Below are 19,430 nucleotides of genomic sequence, written 5' to 3' on the forward strand. Positions count from 1 at the left end.
TACTCCTCCCTCTATTTCCCTATGGTATCTATCCTCCTCCCCCTCCTCCTCTCTATTTCCCTTTAGTATCTCTCATCCTCTTCCTCTCTCTATTTCCCTATAGTCTCTATCCTTCTCCTCTCTCTATTTCCCTATAGTATCTCTCCTCCTCCTCCTCCTCTCTCCATTTCCCTATAGTATCTCTCCTCCTCCTCTCTCTATTTCCCTATAGTATCTCTCCTCATCCTCCTCTCTATTTCCCTTAAGTATCTCTCCTCCTCCTCCTCTCTCTATTTCCCTGTAGTATCTATCCTCCTACTCTCTCTATATCCCTATAGAATCTCTCCCTCTCCTCTCTCTATTTCCCTATAGTATCTCTCCTCCTCCTCTCTCTATTTCCTAAAGTATCTCGCCTCCTCCTCTCTCTATTTCCCTATAGTATCTCTCCTCCTCCTCTCTCTATTTCCCTATAGTATCTCTCCTCCTCCTCTCTCTATTTCCCTATAGTATCTCTCCTCCTCTCTCTATTTCCCTTGAGTATTTCTCCTCCTCCTCCTCTCTCTATTTCCCTTTAGAATCTCTCCTCCTCCTCCTCTCTCTATTTCCCTATATTATCTCTCCTCCTCCTCTCTCTATTTCCCTATAGTATCTATCCTCCTTCTTCTCTATCTATTTCCCTATAGTATCTCTCCTCCTACCTTCCCTCTCTATTTCCCAAAAACTATCTCTCAACCTCCTGCTCTCTCTATTTCCCTATAGTATCTCTCCTCCTCCTCCTCCCTCTATTTCCCTTTAGTATTTCTCCTCCTCCTCCTCTATTTCCTTTTAGTATCTCTCCTCCTCCTCCTCTCTCTATTTCCCTATAGTATCTCTCCTCATCCTCCTCATCCTCCTCTCTATTTCCCTTAAGTATCTCTCCTCCTCCTCCTCCCTCTATTTACTGTAGTATCTCTCCTCCTCCTCTCTCTATTCCCGATAGTATCTCTCCTCCTCCTCCTCTATTTCCCTTTAGTATTTCTCCTCCTCCTCCTCTATTTCCCTATAGTATCTCTCCTCATCCTCCTCTCTATTTCCCTTAAGTATCTCTCCTCCTCCTCCTCTCTCTATTTCCCTATATTATCTCTCCTCCTCCTCCTCCCTCTATTTCCCTATAGTATCTCTCCTCCTCCGCTCTCTATTTCCCTATAGTATCTATCCTCCTTCTTCTCTCTCTATTTCCCTATAGTATCTCTCCTCCTCCTTCTCTCTCTATTTCCCAAAAACTATCTCTCCACCTCCTGCTCTCACTATTTCCCTATAGTATCTCTCCCCCTCCTTTCTCTATTTTCCTATGGTATCTCTCCTCCTCCTCCTCTCTCTATTTCCCTATAGTATCTCTCCTCCTCCTCCTCCTCCTCTCTCTATTTCCCTACACTATCTCTCCTCCTTCTCTCTCTATTTCCATATAGTATCTCTCCTCCTCTCTCTATTTCCCTATAGTATATCTCCTCCTCCTCTCTCTATTTCCCGATAGTATCTCTCCTCCTCCTCTCTCTATTTCCCTATAGTATCTCTACTCCTCCTCCTCTCTCTATTTCCCTTTAGTATCTCTCCTCCTCCCCCTCTCTCTATTTCCCTATAGTTTCTCTCCTCCTCCTCCCTCTATTTCCCTATAGTATCTCTCCTCCTCTCTCTCTATTTCCCTATAGAATCTCTTCTCTTACTCTTCCTCCTCTCTATTTCCCTATAGTATCTCTCCTCCTCCTCTCTCTATTTCCCTTTAGAATCTCTCCTCCTCCTCCTCTCTCGATTTCCCTATAGTATCTCTCCTCCTCATCCTCTCTATTTCCCTATAGTATCTCTCCTCCTCCTCCTCTCTCTATTTCCCTATAGTATCTCTCCTCCTCCTCCTCTCTATTTCCCTATAGTATCTCTCCTCCTCCTCTCTCTATATCCCTATAGTATCTCTTCCTCCTCTCTCTATTTCCCTATAGTATCTCTCCTCCTCTCTCTATTTCCCTATAGTATCTCTCCTTCTCCTCTCTCTATTTCCTCCTCCTCCCTCTATTTCTCTATAGTATCTCTCCTCCTCTCTCTATTTCCCACTAGTATCTCTCCTTCTCCTCTCTCTATATCCCTAAAGTATCTATCCTCCTCCTCTCTCTATTTCCCTATAGTACCTCTCCTCCTCTCTCAATTTCCCTATAGTATCTCTCCTCCTCCTCTCTCTATTTCCTTTTAGTATCTATCCTCCGCCTCCTCTCTCTATTTCCCGATAGTATTCTCTCCTCCTCCTCTCTCTATTTCCTGAAAGTATCTCTCCTCCTCCTCTCTCTATTTCCCTATAGTATCTCTCCTCCTCCTCCTCTCTCTATTTCCCTTTAGAATCTCTCCTCCTCCTCCTCTCTCTATTTCCCTATAGTATCTCTCCTCCTCTCTATTTCCCTTAAGTATCTCTCCTCCTACTCCTCTATCTATTTCCCTATAGTATCTCTCCTCCTCCTCCCTCTATTTCCCTATAGTATTTCTCCTCCTCCTCCTCTATTTCCTTTTAGTATTTCTCCTCCTCCTCCTCTCTCTATTCCCTATAGTATCTCTCCTCCTCTCTATTTCCCTTAAGTATCTCTCCTCCTACTTCTCTATCTATTTCCCTATAGTATCTCTCCTCCTCCTCCTCTCTCTATTTCCCTATATTATCTCTCCTCCTCCTCCTCCTCCTCCTCCTCCCTCTATTTCCCTATAGTATCTCTCCTCCTCCTCTCTCTATTTCCCTATAGTATCTATCCTCCTTCTTCTCTCTCTATTTCCCTATAGTTTCTCTCCTCCTCCTTCTCTCTCTATTTCCCAAAAACTATCTCTCCACCTCCTGCTCTCTCTATTTCCCTATAGTATCTCTCCCCCTCCTTTCTCTATTTCCTGATAGTATCTCTCCTCCTCCTCTCTCTATTTCCCTATGGTATCTCTCCTCCTCCTCCTCTCTCTATTTCCCTATAGTATCTCTCCTCCTCCTCCTCCTCCTCTCTCTATTTCCCTACACTATCTCTCCTCCTTCTCTCTCTATTTCCATATAGTATCTCTCCTCCTCTCTCTATTTCCCTATAGTATATCTCCTCCTCCTCTCTCTATTTCCCGATAGTATCTCTCCTCCTCCTCTCTCTATTTCCCTATAGTATCTCTACTCCTCCTCCTCTCTCTATTTCCCTTTAGTATCTCTCCTCCTCCCCCTCTCTCTATTTCCCTATAGTTTCTCTCCTCCTCCTCCTCCTCCCTCTATTTCCCTATAGTATCTCTCCTCCTCTCTCTCTATTTCCCTATAGAATCTCTTCTCTTACTCTTCCTCCTCTCTATTTCCCTATAGTATCTCTCCTCCTCCTCTCTCTATTTCCCTTTAGAATCTCTCCTCCTCCTCCTCTCTCTATTTCCCTATAGTATCTCTCCTCCTCATCCTCTCTATTTCCCTATAGTATCTCTCCTCCTCCTCCTCTCTCTATTTCCCTATAGTATCTCTCCTCCTCCTCCTCTCTATTTCCCTATAGTATCTCTCCTCCTCCTCTCTCTATATCCCTATAGTATCTCTCTTCCTCCTCTCTCTATTTCCCTATAGTATCTCTCCTCCTCTCTCTATTTCCCTATAGTATCTCTCCTTCTCCTCTCTCCATTTCCTCCTCCTCCCTCTATTTCTCTATAGTATCTCTCCTCCTCTCTCTATTTCCCACTAGTATCTCTCCTTCTCCTCTCTCTATATCCCTAAAGTATCTATCCTCCTCCTCTCTCTATTTCCCTATAGTACCTCTCCTCCTCTCTCAATTTCCCTATAGTATCTCTCCTCCTCCTCTCTCTATTTCCTTTTAGTATCTATCCTCCGCCTCCTCTCTCTATTTCCCGATAGTATCTCTCCTCCTCCTCTCTCTATTTCCTGAAAGTATCTCTCCTCCTCCTCTCTCTATTTCCCTATAGTATCTCTCCTCCTCCTCCTCTCTCTATTTCCCTTTAGAATCTCTCCTCCTCCTCCTCTCTCTATTTCCCTATAGTATCTCTCCTCCTCTCTATTTCCATTAAGTATCTCTCCTCCTACTCCTCTATCTATTTCCCTATAGTATCTCTCCTCCTCCTCCCTCTATTTCCCTTTAGTATTTCTCCTCCTCCTCCTCTATTTCCTTTTAGTATTTCTCCTCCTCCTCCTCTCTCTATTCCCTATAGTATCTCTCCTCCTCCTCTCTATTTCCCTTAAGTATCTCTCCTCCTCCTTCTCTCTCTATTTCCCTATAGTATCTCTCCTCCTCCTCCTCTCTCTATTTCCCTATATTATCTCTCCTCCTCCTCCTCCTCCTCCTCCTCCTCCTCCTCCTCCTCCTCCTCCTCCCTCTATTTCCCTATAGTATCTCTCCTCCTCCTCTCTCTATTTCCCTATAGTATCTATCCTCCTTCTTCTCTCTCTATTTCCCTATAGTATCTCTCCTCCTCCTTCTCTCTCTATTTCCCAAAAACTATCTCTCCACCTCCTGCTCTCTCTATTTCCCTATAGTATCTCTCCCCCTCCTTTCTCTATTTCCTGATAGTATCTCTCCTCCTCCTCTCTCTATTTCCCTATAGTATCTCTCCTCCTCCTCTCTCTATTTCCCTATAGTATCTCTCCTCCTCCTCCTCTCTCTATTTCCCTATAGTATCTCTCTCCTCCTCCTCTCTCTATTTCCCTATAGTATCTCTCCTCCTCCTCTCTCTATTTCCCATATGGTATCTCTCCTCCTCCTCTCTCTATTTCCCTATAGTATCTCTCCTCCTCCTCTCTCTATTTCCCGATAGTATCTCTCCTCCTCCCTCTCTCTATTTCCCTATAGTTTCTCTCCTCCTCCTCCTCCTCCCTCTATTTCCCTATAGTATCTCTCCTCCTCCTCTCTCTATTTCCCTTTAGTATCTCTCCTCCTCCTCTCTCTATTTCCCTTTAGAATCTCTCCTCCTCCTCCTCTCTCTATTTCCCTATAGTATCTCTCCTCCTCCCTCTCTATTTCCCTATAGTATCTCTCCTCCTCCTCCTCTCTCTATTTCCCTATAGTATCTCTCCTCCTCCTCCTCCTCCTCTCTATTTCCCTATAGTATCTCTCCTCCTCCTCTCTCTATATCCCTATAGTATCTCTCCTCCTCCTCTCTCTATTTCCCTATAGTATCTCTCCTCCTCTCTCTATTTCCCTATAGTATCTCTCCTTCTCCTCTCTCTATTTCCTCCTCCTCCCTCTATTTCCCTATAGTATCTCTCCTCCTCTCTCTATTTCCCTATAGTATCTCTCCTTCTCCTCTCTCTATTTCCCTAAAGTATCTCTCCTCCTCCTCTCTCTATTTCCCTATAGTATCTCTCCTTCTCTCTCTCTATTTCCCCATAGTATCTCTCCTCCTCCTCTCTCTATTTCCTTATAGTATCTACTCCTCCTCCTCTCTCTATTTCCCGATAGTATCTCTCCTCCTCCTCTCTCTATTTCCCGATAGTATCTCTCCTCCTCCTCTCTCTATTTCCCTATAGTATCTCTACTCCTCCTCCTCCTCTCTCTATTTCCCTATAGTATCTCTCCTCCTCTCTATTTCCCTTAAGTATCTCTCCTCCTACTCCTCTATCTATTTCCCTATAGTATCTCTCCTCCTCCTCCCTCTATTTCCCTTTAGTATTTCTCCTCCTCCTCCTCTATTTCCTTTTAGTATTTCTCCTCCTCCTCCTCTCTCTATTCCCTATAGTATCTCTCCTCCTCTCTATTTCCCTTAAGTATCTCTCCTCCTACTTCTCTATCTATTTCCCTATAGTATCTCTCCTCCTCCTCCTCTCTCTATTTCCCTATATTATCTCTCCTCCTCCTCCTCCTCCTCCTCCTCCCTCTATTTCCCTATAGTATCTCTCCTCCTCCTCTCTCTATTTCACTATAGTATCTATCCTCCTTCTTCTCTCTCTATTTCCCTATAGTTTCTCTCCTCCTCCTTCTCTCTCTATTTCCCAAAAACTATCTCTCCACCTCCTGCTCTCTCTATTTCCCTATAGTATCTCTCCCCCTCCTTTCTCTATTTCCTGATAGTATCTCTCCTCCTCCTCTCTCTATTTCTCTATGGTATCTCTCCTCCTCCTCCTCTCTCTATTTCCCTATAGTATCTCTCCTCCTCCTCCTCCTCCTCTCTCTATTTCCCTACACTATCTCTCCTCCTTCTCTCTCTATTTCCATATAGTATCTCTCCTCCTCTCTCTATTTCCCTATAGTATATCTCCTCCTCCTCTCTCTATTTCCCGATAGTATCTCTCCTCCTCCTCTCTCTATTTCCCTATAGTATCTCTACTCCTCCTCCTCCTCTCTCTATTTCCCTTTAGTATCTCTCCTCCTCCCCCTCTCTCTATTTCCCTATAGTTTCTCTCCTCCTCCTCCTCCTCCCTCTATTTCCCTATAGTATCTCTCCTCCTCTCTCTCTATTTCCCTAAAGAATCTCTTCTCTTACTCTTCCTCCTCTCTATTTCCCTATAGTATCTCTCCTCCTCCTCTCTCTATTTCCCTTTAGAATCTCTCCTCCTCCTCCTCTCTCTATTTCCCTATAGTATCTCTCCTCCTCATCCTCTCTATTTCCCTATAGTATCTCTCCTCCTCCTCCTCTCTCTATTTCCCTATATTATCTCTCCTCCTCCTCCTCTCTATTTCCCTATATTATCTCTCCTCCTCCTCTCTCTATATCCCTATAGTATCTCTCTTCCTCCTCTCTCTATTTCCCTATAGTATCTCTCCTCCTCTCTCTATTTCCCTATAGTATCTCTCCTTCTCCTCTCTCCATTTCCTCCTCCTCCCTCTATTTCTCTATAGTATCTCTCCTCCTCTCTCTATTTCCCACTAGTATCTCTCCTTCTCCTCTCTCTATATCCCTAAAGTATCTATCCTCCTCCTCTCTCTATTTCCCTATAGTACCTCTCCTCCTCTCTCAATTTCCCTATAGTATCTCTCCTCCGCCTCTCTCTATTTCCTTTTAGTATCTATCCTCCGCCTCCTCTCTCTATTTCCCGATAGTATCTCTCCTCCTCCTCTCTCTATTTCCTGAAAGTATCTCTCCTCCTCCTCTCTCTATTTCCCTATAGTATCTCTCCTCCTCCTCCTCTCTCTATTTCCCTTTAGAATCTCTCCTCCTCCTCCTCTCTCTATTTCCCTATAGTATCTCTCCTCCTCTCTATTTCCCTTAAGTATCTCTCCTCCTACTCCTCTATCTATTTCCCTATAGTATCTCTCCTCCTCCTCCCTCTATTTCCCTTTAGTATTTCTCCTCCTCCTCCTCTATTTCCTTTTAGTATTTCTCCTCCTCCTCCTCTCTCTATTCCCTATAGTATCTCTCCTCCTCTCTATTTCCCTTAAGTATCTCTCCTCCTACTTCTCTATCTATTTCCCTATAGTATCTCTCCTCCTCCTCCTCTCTCTATTTCCCTATATTATCTCTCCTCCTCCTCCTCCTCCTCCTCCTCCTCCTCCTCCTCCTCCTCCTCCTCCCTCTATTTCCCTATAGTATCTCTCCTCCTCCTCTCTCTATTTCCCTATAGTATCTATCCTCCTTCTTCTCTCTCTATTTCCCTATATTTTCTCTCCTCCTCCTTCTCTCTCTATTTCCCAAAAACTATCTCTCCACCTCCTGCTCTCTCTATTTCGCTATAGTATCTCTCCCCCTCCTTTCTCTATTTCCTGATAGTATCTCTCCTCCTCCTCTCTCTATTTCCCTATAGTATCTCTCCTCCTCCTCTCTCTATTTCCCTATGGTATCTCTCCTCCTCCTCCTCTCTCTATTTCCCTATAGTATCTCTCTTCCTCCTCCTCTCTCTATTTCCCTACACTATCTCTCCTCATTCTCTCTCTATTTCCATATGGTATCTCTCCTCCTCCTCTCTCTATTTCCCTATAGTATCTCTCCTCCTCCTCTCTATTTCCCGATAGTATCTCTCCTCCCCCTCTCTCTATTTCCCTATAGTTTCTCTCCTCCTCCTCCTCCTCTCTCTATTTCCCTATAGTATCTCTCCTCCTCCTCTCTCTATTTCCCTTTAGAGTCTCTCCTCCTCCTCTCTCTATTTCCCTTTAGAATCTCTCCTCCTCCTCCTCTCTCTATTTCCCTATAGTATCTCTCCTCCTCTCTATTTCCCTATAGTATCTCTCCTCCTCCTCCTCCTCTCTCTATTTCCCTATAGTATCTCTCCTCCTCCTCCTCCTCCTCTCTATTTCCCTATTGTATCTCTCCTCCTCCTATCTCTATATCCCTATAGTATCTCTCCTCCTCCTCTCTCTATTTCCCTATAGTATCTCTTCTCCTCTCTCTATTTCCCTATAGTATCTCTCCTTCTCCTCTCTCTATTTCCTCCTCCTCCCTCTATTTCCCTATAGTATCTCTCCTCCTCTCTCTATTTCCCTAAAGTATCTCTCCTTCTCCTCTCTCTATTTCCCTAAAGTATCTCTCCTCCTCCTCTCTCTATTTCCCTATAGTATCTCTCCTTCTTCTCTCTCTATTTCCCCATAGTATCTCTCCTCCTCCTCTCTCAATTTCCCTATAGTATCTCTCCTCCTCCTCTCTCTATTTCCCAATAGTATCTCTCCTCCCCCTCTCTCTATTTCCCGATAGTATCTCTCCTCCTCCTCTCTCTATTTCCCTATAGTATCTCTACTCCTCCTCCTCCTCTCTCTATTTCCCGATAGTATCTCTCCTCCTCCTCTCTCTATTTCCCAATAGTATCTCTCCTCCTCCTCTCTCTATTTCCCTTTAGTATTTCTCCTCCTCCTCCTCTATTTCCTTTTAGTATCTCTCCTCCTCCTCCTCTCTCTATTTCCCTATATTATCTCTCCTCCTCCTCTCTCTATTTCCCTATAGTATCTCTCCTCCTCCTCTCTTCTATTTCCCTATAGTATCTCTCCACCTCCTGCTCTCTCTATTTCCCTACAGTATCTCTCCCCCTCCTTTCTCTATTTCCCTATAGTATCTCTCCTCCTCCTCTCTCTATTCCCGATAGTATCTCTCCTCCTCCTCCCTCTATTTCCCTTTAGTATTTCTCCTCCTCCATTTCCTTTTAGTATCTCTCCTCCTCCTCCTCTCTCTATTTCCCTATAGTATCTCTCCTCATCCTCCTCATCCTCCTCTCTATTTCCCTTAAGTATCTCTCCTCCTCCTCCTCTCTCTATTTCCCTATATTATCTCTCCTCCTCCTCCTCCCTCTATTTCCCTATAGTATCTCTCCTCCTCCTCTCTCTATTTCCCTATAGTATCTATCCTCCTTCTTCTCTCTCTATTTCCATATAGTATCTCTCCTCCTCCTTCTCTCTCTATTTCCCAAAAACTATCTCTCCACCTCCTGCTCTCTCTATTTCCCTATAGTATCTCTCCCCCTCCTTTCTCTATTTCCCTATAGTATCTCTCCTCCTCCTCTCTCTATTTCCCTATGGTATCTCTCCTCCTCTCTCTATTTCCCTATAGTATCTCTCCTCCTCCTCCTCCTCTCTCTATTTCCCTACACTATCTCTCCTCCTCCTCTATCTATTTCCCTATAGTATCTCTCCTCCTCTTCCTCTCTCTATTTCCCTTTAGTATCTCTCCTCCTCTTCCTCTCTCTATTTCCCTATAGAATCTCTCCTCCTCCTCCTCTCTCTATTTCCCTATAGTATCTCTCCTCCTCCTCTCTCTATTTCCCTATAGTATCTCTCCTTCCTCCTCTCTCTATTTCCCTATAGTATCTCTCCTCCTCCTCTCTCTATTTCCCTATAGTATCTCTCCTCCTCCTCCTCTCTCTATTTCCCTATAGTATCTCTCCTCCTCCTCTCTCTATTTCCCTATAGTATCTCTCCTCCTCCTCCTCTCTATTTCCCTATAGTATCTCTATCCTTCCTCCTCCTCTCTATTTCCCTATAGTATCTCTCCTCCTCCTCCCCTCTCTATTTCCCTATAGTATCTCTCCTCCTCTCTCTATTTCCCTATAGTATCTCTCCTTCTCCTCTCTCTATTTCCCTATAGTATCTCTCCTCCTCCTCTCTCTATTTCCCTATAGTATCTCTCCTCCTCCTCTCTCCTCCTCCTCTCCTATCCTCCCCTCCTCTCTCTATTTCCCTAGTATCTCTCCTCCTCCTCTCTCTATTTCCCTATAGTATCTCTCCTCCTCCTCCTCTCTATTTCCCTATAGTATCTCTCCCTCCTCCTCTCTCTATTTCCCTATAGTATCTCTCCTCCTCCTCCTCCTCTCTATTTCCCTATAGTATCTCTCCTCCTCCTCTCTCATTTCCATATAGTATCTCTCCTCCTCCTCCTCCTCTCTATTTCCCTATAGTATCTCTCCTCCTCCTCCCTCTATTTCCCTTTAGTATTCTCCTCCTCCTCCATTTCCTTTTAGTATTCTCCTCCTCCTCCTCTCTCTATTTCCCTATAGTATCTCTCCTCATCCTCCTCCTCCTCCTCTCTATTTCCCTATAGTATCTCTCCTCCTCCTCCTCTCTCTATTTCCCTATATTATCTCTCCTCCTCCTCCTCCTCTCTATTTCCCTATAGTATCTCTCCTCCTCCTCTCTCTATTTCCCTATAGTATCTATCCTCCTTCTTCTCTCTCTATTTCCCTATAGTATCTCTCCTCCTCCTTCTCTCTCTATTTCCCAAAAACTATCTCTCCACCTCCTGCTCTCTCTATTTCCCTATAGTATCTCTCCCCCTCCTTTCTCTATTTCCCTATAGTATCTCTCCTCCTCCTCTCTCTATTTCCCAATGGTATCTCTCCTCCTCCTCTCTCTATTTCCCTATAGTATCTCTCCTCCTCCTCCTCCTCTCTCTATTTCCCTACACTATCTCTCCTCCTTCTCTCTCTATTTCCCTATAGTATCTCTCCTCCTCCTCTCTCTATTTCCCTATAGTATCTCTCCTCCTCCTCCTCTATTTCCCGATAGTATCTCTCCTCCCCTCTCTCTATTTCCCTATAGTCTCTATCCTTCTCCTCTCTCTATTTCCCTATAGTATCTCTCCTCCTCCTCCTCTCTCTATTTCCCTATAGTATCTCTCCTCCTCCTCTCTCTATTTCCCTATAGTATCTCTCCTCCTCCTCTCTCTATTTCCCTATAGTATCTCTCTCCTCCTCCTCCTCTCTCTATTTCCCTATAGTATCTCCTCCTCCTCCTCTCTCTATTTCCCTTTAGTATCTCTCCTCCTCCTCCTCCTCTCTCTATTTCCCTATAGTATCTCTCTCCTCCTCCTCCTCTCTCTATTTCCCTATAGTATCTCTCCTCCTCCTCTCTCTATTTCCCTATAGTATCTCTCCTCCTCCTCTCTCTATTTCCCTATAGTATCTCTCCTCCTCCTCTCTCTATTTCCCTATAGTATCTCTCCTCCTCCTCCTCTCTATTTCCCTATAGTATCTCTCCTCCTCCTCCTCTATTTCCCTATAGTATCTCTCCTCCTCCTCTCTCTATTTCCCTATAGTATCTCTCCTCCTCCTCTCTCTATTTCCCTATAGTATCTCTCCTCCTCTCTCCTAGCCTCCTCTCTCTCATTCCCATAGTATCTCTCCTCCTCCTCCTCTATTTCCCTTAGTACTCCTCATCCTCTCTCCTCCTCCTCTCTATTTCCCTATAGTATCTCTCCTCCTCCTCCTCTCTCTATTTCCCTATAGTATCTCTCCTCCTCCTCCCTCTCTATTTCCCTATAGTATCTCTCCTCCTCCTCCTCCCTCTATTTCCCTATAGTATCTCTCCTCCTCCTCTCTCTATTTCCCTATAGTATCTATCCTCCTTCTTCTCTCTCTATTTCCTATAGTTCTCTCCTCCTCCTTCTCTCTCTATTTCCCAAAAACTATCTCTCCACCTCCTGCTCTCTCTATTTCCCTATAGTATCTCTCCCCCTCCTTTCTCTATTTCCCTATAGTATCTCTCCTCCTCCTCTCTCTATTTCCCTATGGTATTTCTCCTCCTCCTCTCTCTATTTCCCTATAGTATCTCTCCTCCTCCTCCTCCTCTCTCTATTTCCCTACACTATCTCTCCTCCTCCTCTCTATTTCCCTTAGTATCTCTCCTCCTCTCTCTATTTCCCTATAGTATCTCTCCTCCTCCTCTCTCTATTTCCCTATAGTATCTCTCCTCCTCCTCCTCTCTATTTCCCTATAGTCTCTACTCCTCCTCCTCTCTCTATTTCCCTATAGTATCTCTCCTCCTCCTCCTCTCTCTATTTCCCTATAGTATCTCTCCTCCTCCTCTCTCTATTTCCCTATAGTATCTCTCCTCCTCCTCTCTCTATTTCCCTATAGTATCTCTCTCTCCTCCTCCTCTCTCTATTTCCCTATAGTATCTCTCCTCCTCCTCCTCCCCTACCTCCTCCTCCTCCTCTCTCTATTTCCCTTTAGTATCTCTCCTCCTCCTCCTCTCTATTTCCCTATAGTATCTCTCCTCCTCCTCCCCTCTCTATTTCCCTATAGTATCTCTCCTCCTCCTCTCTCTATTTCCCTATAGTATCTCTCCTCCTCTCTCTCTCTATTTCCATATAGTATCTCTCCTCCTCCTCTCTCTATTTCCCTATAGTATCTCTCCACCTCCTCCTCTCTCTATTTCCCTATAGTATCTCTCCTCCTCATCCTCTCTCTATTTCCCTATAGTATCTCTCCTCCTCCTCTCTCTATTTCCCTATAGTATCTCTCCTTCTCCTCTCTCTATTTCCCTATAGTATCTCTCCTCCTCCTCCTCTCTCATTTCCCTATAGTACTCTCCTCCTCTCTCATTTCCCATAGTATCTCTCCTCCTCCTCTCTCTATTTCCCTATAGTATCTCATCCTCCTCCTCCTCTCTCTATTTCCCTATAGTATCTCTCCTCCTCCTCTCTCTTTCCTATTCTCTCCTCCTCCTCTCTCTATTTCCCTTTAGTATCTCTCCTCCTCCTCTCTCTATTTCCCTTTAGAATCTCTCCTCCTCCTCCCTCTCTATTTCCCTATAGTATCTCTCCCCCTCCTCTCTCTATTTCCCTATAGTATCTCTCCTCCTCTCCTCTCTCTATTTCCCTATAGTATCTCTCCTCCTCCTCCTCTATTTCCCTATAGTATCTTCCTCCTCCTCCTCCCTCTATTTCCCTATAGTATCTCTCCTCCTCCTCCTCTCTCTATTTCCCTATAGTATCTCTCCTCCTCTCTATTTCCCTTAGTATCTCTCCTCCTCCTCTCTTCTATTTCCCTATAGTATCTCTCCTCCTCCTCCTCCTCCCCTACCTCCTCCTCCCCATTTCCCTATAGTATCTCTCCTCCTCTCTCTATTTCCCAATAGTATCTCTCCTCCTCCTCTCTCTATTTCCCTATAGTATCTCTACTCCTCCTCCTCCTCACTCTATTTCCCTATAGTATCTCTCCTCCTCCTCCTCCTCCTCCTCCTCCTCCTCCTCCTCTCTATTTCCCTATAGTATCTCTCCTCCTCCTCTCTCTATTTCCCTTTAGAATCTCTCCTCCTCCTCCTCTCTATTTCCCTATAGTATCTCTCCCCCTCCTCTCTCTATTTCCCTATAGTATCTCTCCCTCCTCCTCCTCCTCTCTATTTCCCTATAGTATCTCTCCTCCTCCTCCTCTATTTCCCTATAGTATCTATCCTCCTCCTCCTCCTCTCTATTTCCCTATAGTATCTCTCCTCCTCCTCCCTCTATTTCCCTTTAGTATTTCTCCTCCTCCATTTCCTTTTAGTATCTCTCCTCCTCCTCCTCTCTCTATTTCCCTATAGTATCTCTCCTCCTCCTCTCCTCTCTCTATTTCCCTTAAGTATCTCTCCTCCTCCTCCTCTCTCTATTTCCCTATAGTATCTCTCCTCCTCCTCCTCCCTCTATTTCCCTATAGTATCTCTCCTCCTCCTCTCTCTATTTCCCTATAGTATCTATCCTCCTTCTTCTCTCTCTATTTCCCTATAGTATCTCTCCTCCTCCTTCTCTCTCTATTTCCCAAAACTATCTCTCCACCTCCTGCTCTCTCTATTTCCCTATAGTATCTCTCCCCCTCCTCTCTCTATTTCCCTATGTATCTCTCCTCCTCTCTCTATTTCCCTATAGTATCTCTCCTCCTCCTCCTCCTCTCTCTATTTCCCTACACTATCTCTCCTCCTTCTCTCTCTATTTCCCTATAGTATCTCTCCTCCTCCTCTCTCTATTTCCCTATAGTATCTCTCCTCCTCTCCTCTCTCTATTTCCCTATAGTAGTATCTCTCCTCCTCCTCCTCTCTATTTCCCTATAGTCTCTATCCTTCTCCTCTCTCTATTTCCCTATAGTATCTCTCCTCCTCCTCCTCTCTCTATTTCCCTATAGTATCTCTCCTCCTCCTCTCTCTATTTCCCAATAGTATCTCTCCTCCTCCTCTCTCTATTTCCCTATAGTATCTCTACTCCTCCTCCTCCTCACTCTATTTCCCTATAGTATCTCTCCTCCTCCTCCTCCTCTCTCATTTCCCTCTCGTCCTCTCCTCCTCCTCCCTCCTCTCTATTTCCCTTTAGTATCTCTCCTCCTCCTCTCTCTATTTCCCTATAGTATCTCTACTCCTCCTCCTCCTCTCTCTATTTCCCGATAGTATCTCTCCTCCTCCTCTCTCTATTTCCCAATAGTATCTCTCCTCCTCCTCTCTCTATTTCCCTTTAGTATTTCTCCTCCTCCTCCTCTATTTCCTTTTAGTATCTCTCCTCCTCCTCCTCTCTCTATTTCCCTATATTATCTCTCCTCCTCCCCCTCCCTCTATTTCCCTATAGTATCTCTCCTCCTCCTCTCTCTATTTCCCTATAGTATCTCTCCACCTCCTGCTCTCTCTATTTCCCTACAGTATCTCTCCCCCTCCTTTCTCTATTTCCCTATAGTATCTCTCCTCCTCCTCTCTCTATTCCCGATAGTATCTCTCCTCCTCCTCCCTCTATTTCCCTTTAGTATTTCTCCTCCTCCATTTCCTTTTAGTATCTCTCCTCCTCCTCCTCTCTCTATTTCCCTATAGTATCTCTCCTCATCCTCCTCATCCTCCTCTCTATTTCCCTTAAGTATCTCTCCTCCTCCTCCTCTCTCTATTTCCCTATATTATCTCTCCTCCTCCTCCTCCCTCTATTTCCCTATAGTATCTCTCCTCCTCCTCTCTCTATTTCCCTATAGTATCTATCCTCCTTCTTCTCTCTCTATTTCCATATAGTATCTCTCCTCCTCCTTCTCTCTCTATTTCCCAAAAACTATCTCTCCACCTCCTGCTCTCTCTATTTCCCTATAGTATCTCTCCCCCTCCTTTCTCTATTTCCCTATAGTATCTCTCCTCCTCCTCTCTCTATTTCCCTATGGTATCCCTCCTCCTCTCTCTATTTCCCTATAGTATCTCTCCTCCTCCTCCTCCTCTCTCTATTTCCCTACACTATCTCTCCTCCTCCTCTCTATTTCCCTTTAGTATCTCTCCACCTCCTCCTCATCCCTCTATTTCCCTATAGTATCTCTCCTCCTCATCCTCTCTCTATTTCCCTATAGTAGTATCTCTCCTCCTCCTCCTCTCTATTTCCCTATAGTCTCTATCCTTCTCCTCTCTCTATTTCCCTATAGTATCTCTCCTCCTCCTCCTCTCTCTATTTCCCTATAGTATCTCTCCTCCTCCTCTCTCTATTTCCCAATAGTATCTCTCCTCCTCCTCTCTCTATTTCCCTATAGTATCTCTACTTCTCCTCCTCCTCACTCTATTTCCCTATAGTATCTCTCCTCCTCCTCCTCCTCCTCCTCCTCCTCCTCCTCCTCTCTATTTCCCTTTAGTATCTCTCCTCCTCCTCTATGTATTTCCCTTTAGAATCTCTCCTCCTCCTCCCCTTTCTTTTCCCTATAGTATCTCTCCTCCTCCTCTCTCTATTTCCCTATAGTATCTCTCCTTCTCCTCTCTATTTCCATATAGTATCTCTCCTCCTCCTCTCTCTATTTCCCTTTAGTATCTCTCCACCTCCTCCTCATCCCTCTATTTCCCTATAGTATCTCTCCTCCTCATCCTCTCTCTATTTCCCTATAGTAGTATCTCTCCTCCTCCTCCTCTCTATTTCCCTATAGTCTCTATCCTTCTCCTCTCTCTATTTCCCTATAGTATCTCTCCTCCTCCTCCTCTCTCTATTTCCCTATAGTATCTCTCCTCCTCTCTCTATTTCCCAATAGTATCTCTCCTCCTCCTCTCTCTATTTCCCTATAGTATCTCTACTCCTCCTCCTCCTCACTCTATTTCCCTATAGTATCTCTCCTCCTCCTCCTCCTCCTCCTCCTCCTCCTCCTCCTCTCTATTTCCCTTTAGTATCTCTCCTCCTCCTCTCTCTATTTCCCTTTAGAATCTCTCCTCCTCCTCCTCTCTATTTCCCTATAGTATCTCTCCCCCTCCTCTCTCTATTTCCCTATAGTATCTCTCCTCCTCCTCCTCCTCTCTCTATTTCCCTTTAGTGTCTCTCCTCCTCCTCTCTATTTCCCTATAGTATCTATCCTCCTCCTCCTCCTCTCTATTTCCCTATAGTATCTCTCCTCCTCCTCCCTCTATTTCCCTTTAGTATTTCTCCTCCTCCATTTCCTTTTAGTATCTCTCCTCCTCCTCCTCTCTCTATTTCCCTATAGTATCTCTCCTCATCCTCCTCATCCTCCTCTCTATTTCCCTTAAGTATCTCTCCTCCTCCTCCTCTCTCTATTTCCCTATAGTATCTCTCCTCCTCTCTCTATTTCCCAATAGTATCTCTCCTCCTCCTCTCTCTATTTCCCTATAGTATCTCTACTCCTCCTCCTCCTCACTCTATTTCCCTATAGTATCTCTCCTCCTCCTCCTCCTCCTCCTCCTCCTCCTCTCTATTTCCCTTTAGTATCTCTCCTCCTCCTCTCTCTATTTCCCTTTAGAATCTCTCCTCCTCCTCCTCTCTATTTCCCTATAGTATCTCTCCCCCTCCTCTCTCTATTTCCCTATAGTATCTCTCCTCCTCCTCCTCCTCTCTCTATTTCCCTTTAGTGTCTCTCCTCCTCCTCTCTATTTCCCTATAGTATCTATCCTCCTCCTCCTCCTCTCTATTTCCCTATAGTATCTCTCCTCCTCCTCCCTCTATTTCCCTTTAGTATTTCTCCTCCTCCATTTCCTTTTAGTATCTCTCCTCCTCCTCCTCTCTCTATTTCCCTATAGTATCTCTCCTCATCCTCCTCATCCTCCTCTCTATTTCCCTTAAGTATCTCTCCTCCTCCTCCTCTCTCTATTTCCCTATATTATCTCTCCTCCTCCTCCTCCCTCTATTTCCCTATAGTATCTCTCCTCCTCCTCTCTCTATTTCCCTATAGTATCTATCCTCCTTCTTCTCTCTCTATTTCCATATAGTATCTCTCCTCCTCCTTCTCTCTCTATTTCCCCAAAACTATCTCTCCACCTCCTGCTCTCTCTATTTCCCTATAGTATCTCTCCCCCTCCTTTCTCTATTTCCCTATAGTATCTCTCCTCCTCCTCTCTCTATTTCCCTATGATATCTCTCCTCCTCTCTCTATTTCCCTATAGTATCTCTCCTCCTCCTCCTCCTCTCTCTATTTCCCTACACTATCTCTCCTCCTTCTCTCTCTATTTCCCTTTAGTATCTCTCCACCTCCTCCTCATCCCTCTATTTCCCTATAGTATCTCTCCTCCTCATCCTCTCTCTATTTCCCTATAGTAGTATCTCTCCTCCTCCTCCTCTCTATTTCCCTATAGTCTCTATCCTTCTCCTCTCTCTATTTCCCTATAGTATCTCTCCTCCTCCTCCTCTCTCTATTTCCCTATAGTATCTCTCCTCCTCCTCTCTCTATTTCCCAATAGTATCTCTCCTCCTCCTCTCTCTATTTCCCTATAGTATCTCTACTCCTCCTCCTCCTCACTCTATTTCCCTATAGTATCTCTCCTCCTCCTCCTCCTCCTCCTCCTCCTCCTCCTCCTCTCTCTATCTCCTCCTACTATCTCTCCCCCTCCTCTCTCTATTTCCCTATAGTATCTCTCCTCCTCCTCCTCCTCTCTCTATTTCCCTATAGTGTCTCTCCTCCTCCTCTCTATTTCCCTATAGTATCTATCCTCCTCCTCCTCCTCTCTATTTCCCTATAGTATCTCTCCTCCTCCTCCTCTCTCTATTTCCATTTAGTATCTCTCCTCCTCCCCCCACTCTCTATTTCCTGATAGTATCTCTCCTCCTCCTCCTCCCTCTATTACCCTATAGTATCTCTCCTCCTCCTCCTCCTCTCTATTTCCCTATAGTATCTCTCCTCCTCCTCCCTCTATTTCACTTTAGAATCTCTCCTCCTCCTCCTCCCTCTTTTCCCTATAGTATCTCTCCCCCTCCTCTCTCTATTTCCCTATAGTATCTCTCCTCCTCCTCCTCCCTCTATTTCCCTATAGTATCTCTCCACCTCCTCCTCATCCCTCTATTTCCCTATAGTATCTCTCCTCCTCTCCTCTCTCTATTTCCCTATAGTAGTCTCTCCTCCTCCTCCTCTCTATTTCCCTATAGTATCTTCCTCCTCCTCTCTCTATTTCCCTATAGTATCTCTCCCTCTCCTCTCTCTATTTCCCTATAGTATCTCTCCTCCTCCTCTCTCTATTTCCCTAAAGTATCTCTCCTCCTCCTCTCTCTATTTCCCTATAGTATCTCTCCTTCTCCTCTCTCTATTTCCCTATAGTATCTCTCCTCCTCCTCTCTCTATTTCCCTATAGTACTCTCTCTCTCTCTACCTGCCTTCCTCCTCTCTATTTCCCTTTAGAATCTCTCCTCCTCCTCCTCTCTCTATTTCCCTATATTATCTCTCCTCCTCCTCTCTCTATTTCCCTTTAGTATCTCTCCTCCTCCTCTCTCTATTTCCCTATAGTATCTCTACTCCTCCTCCTCCTCTCTCTATTTCCCGATAGTATCTCTCCTCCTCCTCTCTCTATTTCCCAATAGTATCTCTCCTCCTCCTCTCTCTATTTCCCTTTAGTATTTCTCCTCCTCCTCCTCTATTTCCTTTTAGTATCTCTCCTCCTCCTCCTCTCTCTATTTCCCTATATTATCTCTCCTCCTCCCCCTCCCTCTATTTCCCTATAGTATCTCTCCTCCTCCTCTCTCTATTTCCCTATAGTATCTCTCCACCTCCTGCTCTCTCTATTTCCCTACAGTATCTCTCCCCCTCCTTTCTCTATTTCCCTATAGTATCTCTCCTCCTCCTCTCTCTATTCCCGATAGTATCTCTCCTCCTCCTCCCTCTATTTCCCTTTAGTATTTCTCCTCCTCCATTTCCTTTTAGTATCTCTCCTCCTCCTCCTCTCTCTATTTCCCTATAGTATCTCTCCTCATCCTCCTCATCCTCCTCTCTATTTCCCTTAAGTATCTCTCCTCCTCCTCCTCTCTCTATTTCCCTATATTATCTCTCCTCCTCCTCCTCCCTCTATTTCCCTATAGTATCTCTCCTCCTCCTCTCTATTTCCCTATAGTATCTATCCTCCTTCTTCTCTCTCTATTTCCATATAGTATCTCTCCTCCTCCTTCTCTCT

This window comes from Salvelinus fontinalis, chromosome 38 (assembly GCF_029448725.1).
Source record: "Salvelinus fontinalis isolate EN_2023a chromosome 38, ASM2944872v1, whole genome shotgun sequence".
NCBI classification, from domain to species: Eukaryota; Metazoa; Chordata; class Actinopteri; order Salmoniformes; family Salmonidae; genus Salvelinus; species Salvelinus fontinalis.